At 43.1% G+C, this 12,008-nt stretch overlaps 2 non-coding genes and 1 pseudogene across 2 annotated transcripts; all 3 read left to right on the forward strand.

The window, feature by feature from the left end:
- Nucleotides 1–974: 974 nt before the first annotated feature.
- Nucleotides 975–1,084, forward strand: LOC129830472 (U5 spliceosomal RNA; annotated as a pseudogene).
- A 4,214-nt stretch (nt 1,085–5,298) lies between these two features.
- On the forward strand, nt 5,299–5,414 carry LOC129830487 (U5 spliceosomal RNA). The gene has a single exon (XR_008755540.1). It is a non-coding gene; the product is annotated as a U5 spliceosomal RNA (small nuclear RNA).
- A 4,230-nt stretch (nt 5,415–9,644) lies between these two features.
- Nucleotides 9,645–9,760, forward strand: LOC129830488 (U5 spliceosomal RNA). Its single transcript, XR_008755541.1, has one exon. It is a non-coding gene; the product is annotated as a U5 spliceosomal RNA (small nuclear RNA).
- Nucleotides 9,761–12,008: the final 2,248 nt, after the last annotated feature.

Raw genomic sequence — 12,008 nt, forward strand, 5'->3', positions numbered from 1 at the left:
AAAGTTGGAAGCACAGAATTGTCTGGAAGGTGGAACATCACTGGAACTAAGTGGCCTAGGACGGACCATGAAAAACAGCCCCAGACCATTATTCCTCCTCCACCAAACTTTACAGTTGGCACTATGCATTGGGGCAGGTAGAGTTCTCCTGGCATCCGCCAAACCCAGATTTGTCAGTTGGACAGCCAGATGGTGAAGCGTGATTCATCACTCCAGAGAATGCGTTTCCAGTGCTCCAGAGTCCAATGGCGATGAGCTTTACACCACTCCAGCCGACGCTTGGCATTGTGCATGGTGATCTTAGGCTTCTGTGCGGCTGCTAGGTCATGGAAACCCATTTCATGAAGCTCGTGATGAACAGTTCTTGCACTGACGTTGCTGAGGGGGGATTTTGGAACTCGGAAGTGAGTGTTGCAACCGGGGATAGACCATTTTTACGTGCTACTCGGCGGTCCCGTTTGTGAGCTTGTGTGGCCTACCGCTTCGTGTCTGACCTGTTGTTACCACTAGATGTTTCCACTTCACAATAACAGCACTGACAGTTGACTGGGGCAGCTCTAGCAGGGCAGAAATTTGATGAACTGACTTGTTGGAAAGGTGGCATCCTATGACGGTGCCAAGTTGAAAGTCACTTAGCTCTTCAGTAAGGCTATTCTACTGCCAATGTTTGTCTATGGAGATTGCATGGCTGTGTGCTCAATTTTATACACCTGTCAGCAACGGGTGTGGCTGAAATAGGAAGTGATTGTAATAATCCCCAGCATGCATTTCGTGCGGAAATATAGGCTACTAAATGTTTAAATTAAATAATAATTTTGCAAAATATTTCCACTACGAATGTGGTATTCTTTTCATTTCAATGTAATAAAACTGTGATTTGCCGACTTTACAGTTTGGGTGATATTGTTATAAAAAACGTTACCGGGACTTATAATGAATTGAAGATGTTGAGACCGGTTCGTTTAATCTGCAGTACACTCTGGTTTCTCTTCAGATCGCATAAATCTTTCGCCTTTTACTAAAGATTTCCGTGGGGAGGAACATTATGCCCGGTCTCACGGCTGGGCTTCCTACTGTTGTGAAATAAATACTGAGGAAGCTTGGTGAGGTGGTGTATGTAAAGGCTTTTGCCATAGACTACAGGTAGTCTGCTCAATCAAGTTTTAACTAGTGACCGGAAGTTGGAATATTTGTACTTACTCTGATCTTTTCTGTTCGTTTGTTCAAAATACAAATATTTCGTTCGCTTTAGTCAGCAATGCCCAGAGCACGCAGGACCCCTACCGGCGAACGATGCACTGAAAACTCGAAAGAGTCATGATTTTACGAACCTCCCGTTCACATGTCGTTTACAAAATAGGTCTTATTGGAGCTGTCATTTGAGACTGAGACTTGTACACGTGTGCTTTAAACAATGTAGATTTGGTGATTGATAGGCATACAAATAAGATGATTTTTTGATACATTTGAAACGAAGTTTACCTGTGGCTGCTAAGGGTATAGATTTTGAACGAAATACATTGCTTGACTGAGGTGAGATTGATGCGCGCAGTCGTTCGCGAACAGCCTCCAGACAATTCGTTCTCGAGTTTGTTGGGCAGAGGCTGTGTATGTTTTGGTTCTACAAAGCTGTGTCCATCACATTCAATGCTCAATTAATTGCAGTCATCCTTGCACCATGCGATCAATTATCAGTGATAAACATGTATTTTTATTCTCTTTGCTCAAGACAGATAGTGGTCGGAGCACGTCTCTGCAGCCGCTGACCCTGAGGAGCGTGTATTAATCCTGCTGTATGACTCTAGTGATGGGCATTCGGAGTCTTTTCTGTGAGACGGCTCATTTGACTCAGTTCACGTAAAAGAGCCAGACCATTTGGCTCCCAAAATGCTTCGAAATCGACCTAGAACAATGAACAAAAATGCAAATATCCAATGTTATGCCCGAAAAGTAGGCGACCATTATGTCAGATAGTAAAATGCACGTTCAAATAAATGTTTACCTGGCCAAATTATTTGATGGCCTGCAAAAGAATGAAGAAAATAAATCTGCCTGGACCAGATTGAGGCGCTCTCTCTTGTTTCTGCAGTGACGATTCACCCTCTTTAGATAATTACTTTATGTCTTATCTGCAGAAAAACAGCATGTTCACTAAAAATATCCGTTCAAAAAGAGCCGTTCGTTCGCGAAGAGCCATCACCATAGGACTCATTGCAGCCTGCAGTAACTAGCAGGTCAAACCAACGGTGTTGTTTTTAACACACTGATATCAATGGAATCTCATTTAGGATTTTGAAATGATTCATGCATTTTGTTTCTTCCAGTGTGAGTTAAAATTACATCATTGTTATCCATGATTGACACAGCAATATATCAACGTATAGCCAGTCCATGGTTTTACGTCTAAGAAGAAGAGTAAACAAACAATAATCAATTGGGGAAACACTATCGACAACACTACAGCAGATATTGAGAGTCTATTTACTTATTCAACATTTTAATTTAGGACAAGGAGTACAAATTTACAGTGCATTTGGAAAGCATTCAGACTCTTAACTTTTTCAAAGTTTTGTTACAATGCAGCGTTATTCTAAAAGTGATCAAATCATTTTTTCCTCGTCAATCTACACACAATACCCAATAATGACAAAGCAAAAACATTTTTTTGAAATTTTTGCAAATGTTTACAAAAAAAACAACGTAAATATCACATTTACATAAGTATTCAGACCCTTTACTCAGTACTTTGTTGAAGAACCTTTGGAAGCGATTACAGCCTCAAGTCTTCTTGGGTATGACGCTACAAGTTTGGCAAACCTGTATTTGGGGTGTTTCTCCCATTCTTCTCTGCAGATCCTCTCAAGCTCTGTCAGGTTTGATGGGGAGCGTCGCTGCAGAGCTATTATCAGGTCTCTCCAGTGTTCGATGGGGTTCAAGTCCGGGTTCTAGCTGGGCGACTCAAGGACATTCAGAGACTTGTCCTGAAGCCACTCCTGCATTGTCTTGGCTGTGTGCTTGTCCTGTTGCTCAGTCTGAGGTCCTGAACGCTCTGGAGCAGGTTTTCAACAAGGATCTCTCTACTTTTCTCTGTTCATCTTTCCTTTGATCCTGACTAGTCTCCCAGTCCCTGCCGCTGAAAAACATCCCCACAGCATGATGCTGCCACCACCATGCTTCTTCGTAGGGATAGTGCCGGGTTTCCTCCAGACTTGACGCTTGGCATTGAGGCCAAAGATTTCCCTCTTGGTTTCATCAGACCAGAGGATCTTGTTTCTCATGGTCTGAAAGTCCTTCAGGTGCCTTTTGGCAAACTCCAAGCGGGCTGTCATGTGCCTTTTACTTAGGAGTGGCTTCCGTCTAGCCACTCTTCCATAAAGGCCTGATTGGTGGAGTGCTGTAGAGATGGTGTTACTTCTGGAAGGTTCTCCCATCTCCACAGAGGAACTCTGGAGCTCTGTCAGAGTGACCATTGGGTTCCTGGTCATCTCCCTGACCAAGTCCCTTCTCCCCCAATTTGGTACCCTTGCCCAGATCTGTGCCTCACCACAATCCTGTCTCTGAGCTCTACGGACAATTCCTTCGACCTAATGGATTGGTTTTTGCTCTGACATGCACTGTCTACTGTGGGATCTTATATAGACAGCTGCGTGCCTTTTCAAATCATGTCCAATCAATATAATTTACCACAGGTGGACTCCATTCAAGTTGTAGAAACATCTCAAGGATGATCAATGGAAACAGGATGCACCTGAGCTCAATTTCAAGTGTCATAGAAGAAATGTATAAAATCTAGTTTTTCCTTTGTCGTTATTGGGTATTGTGTGTAGATTGATGAGGGCAAAATCTATTTAATCAATCTTAGAATAAGGCTGTAACGTAACAAAAATGTGGAAAAAGTCAAGGGGTCTGAATACTTTCCGAATGTACTGTACAGTGCATGACCAAATGTATGTGGACACCTGCTTGTGGAACATCTCATTCCAAAATGATGGGCATTAAAATGGAGTTGGTCCACCCTTTGCTGCTATAACAGCCTCCTCTCTTCTGGGAAGGCTTTCCACTCTAGATGTTGGAACATTACTGCAGGGACTTGCTTCCATTCAGCCACAAGAGCATTAGTGAGGTTGGGCGATTAGGCCTGGCTCGCAGTCTGTGTTGCATTTCATCCCAAAGGTGTTTGATGGGGTTGAGGTCAGGGCTCTGGGAAGGCCAGTCAAGTTCTTCCACACCGATCTCGACATACCATTTCTGTATGGACCTCGCTTTGTGCACAGGGGCATTTTCATGCTGAAACAGGAAAGGGCCTTCCCCAAACTGTTGCCACAAAGTTGGAAGCACAGAATTGTCTGGAAGGTGGAACATCACTGGAACTAAGTGGCCTAGGACGGACCATGAAAAACAGCCCCAGACCATTATTCCTCCTCCACCAAACTTTACAGTTGGCACTATGCATTGGGGCAGGTAGAGTTCTCCTGGCATCCGCCAAACCCAGATTTGTCAGTTGGACAGCCAGATGGTGAAGCGTGATTCATCACTCCAGAGAATGCGTTTCCAGTGCTCCAGAGTCCAATGGCGATGAGCTTTACACCACTCCAGCCGACGCTTGGCATTGTGCATGGTGATCTTAGGCTTCTGTGCGGCTGCTAGGTCATGGAAACCCATTTCATGAAGCTCGTGATGAACAGTTCTTGCACTGACGTTGCTGAGGGGGGATTTTGGAACTCGGAAGTGAGTGTTGCAACCGGGGATAGACCATTTTTACGAGCTACTCGGCGGTCCCGTTTGTGAGCTTGTGTGGCCTACCGCTTCGTGTCTGACCTGTTGTTACCACTAGATGTTTCCACTTCACAATAACAGCACTGACAGTTGACTGGGGCAGCTCTAGCAGGGCAGAAATTTGATGAACTGACTTGTTGGAAAGGTGGCATCCTATGACGGTGCCAAGTTGAAAGTCACTTAGCTCTTCAGTAAGGCTATTCTACTGCCAATGTTTGTCTATGGAGATTGCATGGCTGTGTGCTCAATTTTATACACCTGTCAGCAACGGGTGTGGCTGAAATAGGAAGTGATTGTAATAATCCCCAGCATGCATTTCGTGCGGAAATATAGGCTACTAAATGTTTAAATTAAATAATAATTTTGCAAAATATTTCCACTACGAATGTGGTATTCTTTTCATTTCAATGTAATAAAACTGTGATTTGCCGACTTTACAGTTTGGGTGATATTGTTATAAAAAACGTCACCGGGACTTATAATGAATTGAAGATGTTGAGACCGGTTCGTTTAATCTGCAGTACACTCTGGTTTCTCTTCAGATCGCATAAATCTTTCGCCTTTTACTAAAGATTTCCGTGGGGAGGAACATTATGAGTATCAACTAATTTTTTGATGCCCGGCCTCACGGCTGGGCTTCCTACTGTTGTGAAATAAATACTGAGGAAGTTTGGTGAGGTGGTGTATGTAAAGGCTTTTGCCATAGACTACAGGTAGTCTGCTCAATCAAGTTTTAACTAGTGACCGGAAGTTGGAATATTTCTACTTACTCTGATCTTTTCTGTTCGTTTGTTCAAAATACAAATATTTCGTTCGCTTTAGTCAGCAATGCCCAGAGCACGCAGGACCCCTACCGGCGAACGATGCACTGAAAACTCGAAAGAGTCATGATTTTACGAACCTCCCGTTCACATGTCGTTTACAAAATAGGTCTTATTGGAGCTGTCATTTGAGACTGAGACTTGTACACGTGTGCTTTAAACAATGTAGATTTGGTGATTGATAGGCATACAAATAAGATGATTTTTTGATACATTTGAAACGAAGTTTACCTGTGGCTGCTAAGGGTATAGATTTTGAACGAAATACATTGCTTGACTGAGGTGAGATTGATGCGCACAGTCGTTCGCGAACAGCCTCCAGACAATTCGTTCTCGAGTTTGTTGGGCAGAGGCTGTGTATGTTTTGGTTCTACAAAGCTGTGTCCATCACATTCAATGCTCAATTAATTGCAGTCATCCTTGCACCATGCGATCAATTATCAGTGATAAACATGTATTTTTATTCTCTTTGCTCAAGACAGATAGTGGTCGGAGCACGTCTCTGGAGCCGCTGACCCTGAGGAGCGTGTATTAATCCTGCTGTATGACTCTAGTGATGGGCATTCGGAGTCTTTTCTGTGAGACGGCTCATTTGACTCAGTTCACGTAAAAGAGCCAGACCATTTGGCTCCCAAAATGCTTCGAAATCGACCTAGAACAATGAACAAAAATGCAAATATCCAATGTTATGCCCGAAAAGTAGGCGACCATTATGTCAGATAGTAAAATGCACGTTCAAATAAATGTTTACCTGGCCAAATTATTTGATGGCCTGCAAAAGAATGAAGAAAATAAATCTGCCTGGACCAGATTGAGGCGCTCTCTCTTGTTTCTGCAGTGACGATTCACCCTCTTTAGATAATTACTTTATGTCTTATCTGCAGAAAAACAGCATGTTCACCAAAAATATCCGTTCAAAAAGAGCCGTTCGTTCGCGAAGAGCCATCACCATAGGACTCATTGCAGCCTGCAGTAACTAGCAGGTCAAACCAACGGTGTTGTTTTTAACACACTGATATCAATGGAATCTCATTTAGGATTTTGAAATGATTCATGCATTTTGTTTCTTCCAGTGTGAGTTAAAATTACATCATTGTTATCCATGATTGACACAGCAATATATCAACGTATAGCCAGTCCATGGTTTTACGTCTAAGAAGAAGAGTAAACAAACAATAATCAATTGGGGAAACACTATCGACAACACTACAGCAGATATTGAGAGTCTATTTACTTATTCAACATTTTAATTTAGGACAAGGAGTACAAATTTACAGTGCATTTGGAAAGCATTCAGACTCTTAACTTTTTCAAAGTTTTGTTACAATGCAGCGTTATTCTAAAAGTGATCAAATCATTTTTTCCTCGTCAATCTACACACAATACCCAATAATGACAAAGCAAAAACATTTTTTTGAAATTTTTGCAAATGTTTACAAAAAAAACAACGTAAATATCACATTTACATAAGTATTCAGACCCTTTACTCAGTACTTTGTTGAAGAACCTTTGGAAGCGATTACAGCCTCAAGTCTTCTTGGGTATGACGCTACAAGTTTGGCAAACCTGTATTTGGGGTGTTTCTCCCATTCTTCTCTGCAGATCCTCTCAAGCTCTGTCAGGTTTGATGGGGAGCGTCGCTGCAGAGCTATTATCAGGTCTCTCCAGTGTTCGATGGGGTTCAAGTCCGGGTTCTAGCTGGGCGACTCAAGGACATTCAGAGACTTGTCCTGAAGCCACTCCTGCATTGTCTTGGCTGTGTGCTTGTCCTGTTGCTCAGTCTGAGGTCCTGAACGCTCTGGAGCAGGTTTTCAACAAGGATCTCTCTACTTTTCTCTGTTCATCTTTCCTTTGATCCTGACTAGTCTCCCAGTCCCTGCCGCTGAAAAACATCCCCACAGCATGATGCTGCCACCACCATGCTTCTTCGTAGGGATAGTGCCGGGTTTCCTCCAGACTTGACGCTTGGCATTGAGGCCAAAGATTTCCCTCTTGGTTTCATCAGACCAGAGGATCTTGTTTCTCATGGTCTGAAAGTCCTTCAGGTGCCTTTTGGCAAACTCCAAACGGGCTGTCATGTGCCTTTTACTTAGGAGTGGCTTCCGTCTAGCCACTCTTCCATAAAGGCCTGATTGGTGGAGTGCTGTAGAGATGGTGTTACTTCTGGAAGGTTCTCCCATCTCCACAGAGGAACTCTGGAGCTCTGTCAGAGTGACCATTGGGTTCCTGGTCATCTCCCTGACCAAGTCCCTTCTCCCCCAATTTGGTACTCTTGCCCAGATCTGTGCCTCACCACAATCCTGTCTCTGAGCTCTACGGACAATTCCTTCGACCTAATGGATTGGTTTTTGCTCTGACATGCACTGTCTACTGTGGGATCTTATATAGACAGCTGCGTGCCTTTTCAAATCATGTCCAATCAATATAATTTACCACAGGTGGACTCCATTCAAGTTGTAGAAACATCTCAAGGATGATCAATGGAAACAGGATGCACCTGAGCTCAATTTCAAGTGTCATAGAAGAAATGTATAAAATCTAGTTTTTCCTTTGTCGTTATTGGGTATTGTGTGTAGATTGATGAGGGCAAAATCTATTTAATCAATCTTAGAATAAGGCTGTAACGTAACAAAAATGTGGAAAAAGTCAAGGGGTCTGAATACTTTCCGAATGTACTGTACAGTGCATGACCAAATGTATGTGGACACCTGCTTGTGGAACATCTCATTCCAAAATGATGGGCATTAAAATGGAGTTGGTCCACCCTTTGCTGCTATAACAGCCTCCTCTCTTCTGGGAAGGCTTTCCACTCTAGATGTTGGAACATTACTGCAGGGACTTGCTTCCATTCAGCCACAAGAGCATTAGTGAGGTTGGGCGATTAGGCCTGGCTCGCAGTCTGTGTTGCATTTCATCCCAAAGGTGTTTGATGGGGTTGAGGTCAGGGCTCTGGGAAGGCCAGTCAAGTTCTTCCACACCGATCTCGACATACCATTTCTGTATGGACCTCGCTTTGTGCACAGGGGCATTTTCATGCTGAAACAGGAAAGGGCCTTCCCCAAACTGTTGCCACAAAGTTGGAAGCACAGAATTGTCTGGAAGGTGGAACATCACTGGAACTAAGTGGCCTAGGACGGACCATGAAAAACAGCCCCAGACCATTATTCCTCCTCCACCAAACTTTACAGTTGGCACTATGCATTGGGGCAGGTAGAGTTCTCCTGGCATCCGCCAAACCCAGATTTGTCAGTTGGACAGCCAGATGGTGAAGCGTGATTCATCACTCCAGAGAATGCGTTTCCAGTGCTCCAGAGTCCAATGGCGATGAGCTTTACACCACTCCAGCCGACGCTTGGCATTGTGCATGGTGATCTTAGGCTTCTGTGCGGCTGCTAGGTCATGGAAACCCATTTCATGAAGCTCGTGATGAACAGTTCTTGCACTGACGTTGCTGAGGGGGGATTTTGGAACTCGGAAGTGAGTGTTGCAACCGGGGATAGACCATTTTTACGAGCTACTCGGCGGTCCCGTTTGTGAGCTTGTGTGGCCTACCGCTTCGTGTCTGACCTGTTGTTACCACTAGATGTTTCCACTTCACAATAACAGCACTGACAGTTGACTGGGGCAGCTCTAGCAGGGCAGAAATTTGATGAACTGACTTGTTGGAAAGGTGGCATCCTATGACGGTGCCAAGTTGAAAGTCACTTAGCTCTTCAGTAAGGCTATTCTACTGCCAATGTTTGTCTATGGAGATTGCATGGCTGTGTGCTCAATTTTATACACCTGTCAGCAACGGGTGTGGCTGAAATAGGAAGTGATTGTAATAATCCCCAGCATGCATTTCGTGCGGAAATATAGGCTACTAAATGTTTAAATTAAATAATAATTTTGCAAAATATTTCCACTACGAATGTGGTATTCTTTTCATTTCAATGTAATAAAACTGTGATTTGCCGACTTTACAGTTTGGGTGATATTGTTATAAAAAACGTCACCGGGACTTATAATGAATTGAAGATGTTGAGACCGGTTCGTTTAATCTGCAGTACACTCTGGTTTCTCTTCAGATCGCATAAATCTTTCGCCTTTTACTAAAGATTTCCGTGGGGAGGAACATTATGAGTATCAACTAATTTTTTGATGCCCGGCCTCACGGCTGGGCTTCCTACTGTTGTGAAATAAATACTGAGGAAGTTTGGTGAGGTGGTGTATGTAAAGGCTTTTGCCATAGACTACAGGTAGTCTGCTCAATCAAGTTTTAACTAGTGACCGGAAGTTGGAATATTTCTATTTACTCTGATCTTTTCTGTTCGTTTGTTCAAAATACAAATATTTCGTTCGCTTTAGTCAGCAATGCCCAGAGCACGCAGGACCCCTACCGGCGAACGATGCACTGAAAACTCGAAAGAGTCATGATTTTACGAACCTCCCGTTCACATGTCGTTTACAAAATAGGTCTTATTGAAGCTGTCATTTGAGACTGAGACTTGTACACGTGTGCTTTAAACAATGTAGATTTGGTGATTGATAGGCATACAAATAAGATGATTTTTTGATACATTTGAAACGAAGTTTACCTGTGGCTGCTAAGGGTATAGATTTTGAACGAAATACATTGCTTGACTGAGGTGAGATTGATGCGCACAGTCGTTCGCGAACAGCCTCCAGACAATTCGTTCTCGAGTTTGTTGGGCAGAGGCTGTGTATGTTTTGGTTCTACAAAGCTGTGTCCATCACATTCAATGCTCAATTAATTGCAGTCATCCTTGCACCATGCGATCAATTATCAGTGATAAACATGTATTTTTATTCTCTTTGCTCAAGACAGATAGTGGTCGGAGCACGTCTCTGGAGCCGCTGACCCTGAGGAGCGTGTATTAATCCTGCTGTATGACTCTAGTGATGGGCATTCGGAGTCTTTTCTGTGAGACGGCTCATTTGACTCAGTTCACGTAAAAGAGCCAGACCATTTGGCTCCCAAAATGCTTCGAAATCGACCTAGAACAATGAACAAAAATGCAAATATCCAATGTTATGCCCGAAAAGTAGGCGACCATTATGTCAGATAGTAAAATGCACGTTCAAATAAATGTTTACCTGGCCAAATTATTTGATGGCCTGCAAAAGAATGAAGAAAATAAATCTGCCTGGACCAGATTGAGGCGCTCTCTCTTGTTTCTGCAGTGATGATTCACCCTCTTTAGATAATTACTTTATGTCTTATCTGCAGAAAAACAGCATGTTCACCAAAAATATCCGTTCAAAAAGAGCCGTTCGTTCGCGAACGAGCCATCACCATAGGGCTCATTGCAGCCTGCAGTAACTAGCAGGTCAAACCAACGGTGTTGTTTTTAACACACTGATATCAATGGAATCTCATTTAGGATTTTGAAATGATTCATGCATTATGTTTCTTCCAGTGTGAGTTAAAATTACATCATTGTTATCCATGATTGACACAGCAACATATCAACGTATAGCCAGTCCATGGTTTTACGTCTAAGAAGAAGAGTAAACAAACAATAATCAATTGGGGAAACACTATCGACAACACTACAGCAGATATTGAGAGTCTATTTACTTATTCAACATTTTAATTTAGGACAAGGAGTACAAATTTACAGTGCATTCGGAAAGTATTCAGACCCTTAACTTTTTCAAAGTTTTGTTACAATGCAGCGTTATTCTAAAATTGATCAAATATTTTTTTCCTCGTCAATCTACACACAATACCCAATAATGACAAAGCAAAAACAGTTTTTTTTACATTTTTGCAAATGTATACAAAAAAACAACGTAAATATCACATTTACATAAGTATTCAGACCCTTTACTCAGTACTTTGTTGAAGAACCTTTGGTAGCGATTACAGCCTCAGGTCTTCTTGGGTATGACGCTACAAGTTTGGCAAACCTGTATTTGGGGTGTTTCTCCCATTCTTCTCTGCAGATCCTCTCAAGCTCTGTCAGGTTTGATGGGGAGCGTCGCTGCAGAGCTATTATCAGGTCTCTCCAGTGTTCGATAGGGTTCAAGTCCGGGTTCTGGCTGGAAGACTCAAGGACATTCAGAGACTTGTCCTGAAGCCACTCCTGCATTGTCTTGGCTGTGTGCTTGTCCTGTTGCTCAGTCTGAGGTCCTGAACGCTCTGGAGCAGGTTTTCAACAAGGATCTCTCTACTTTTCTCTGTTCATCTTTCCTTTGATCCTGACTAGTCTCCCAGTCCCTGCCGCTGAAAAACATCCCCACAGCATGATGCTGCCACCACCATGCTTCATCGTAGGGATAGTGCCAGGTTTCCTCCAGACTTGACGCTTGGCATTGAGGCCAAAGATTTCCATCTTGGTTTCATCAGACCAGAGGATCTTGTTTCTCATGGTCTGAAAGTCCTTCAGGTGCCTTTTGGCAAACTCC

The sequence above is a fragment of the Salvelinus fontinalis genome, chromosome 31 (genome assembly GCF_029448725.1).
Source record: "Salvelinus fontinalis isolate EN_2023a chromosome 31, ASM2944872v1, whole genome shotgun sequence".
In the NCBI taxonomy this organism is placed as follows: domain Eukaryota; kingdom Metazoa; phylum Chordata; class Actinopteri; order Salmoniformes; family Salmonidae; genus Salvelinus; species Salvelinus fontinalis.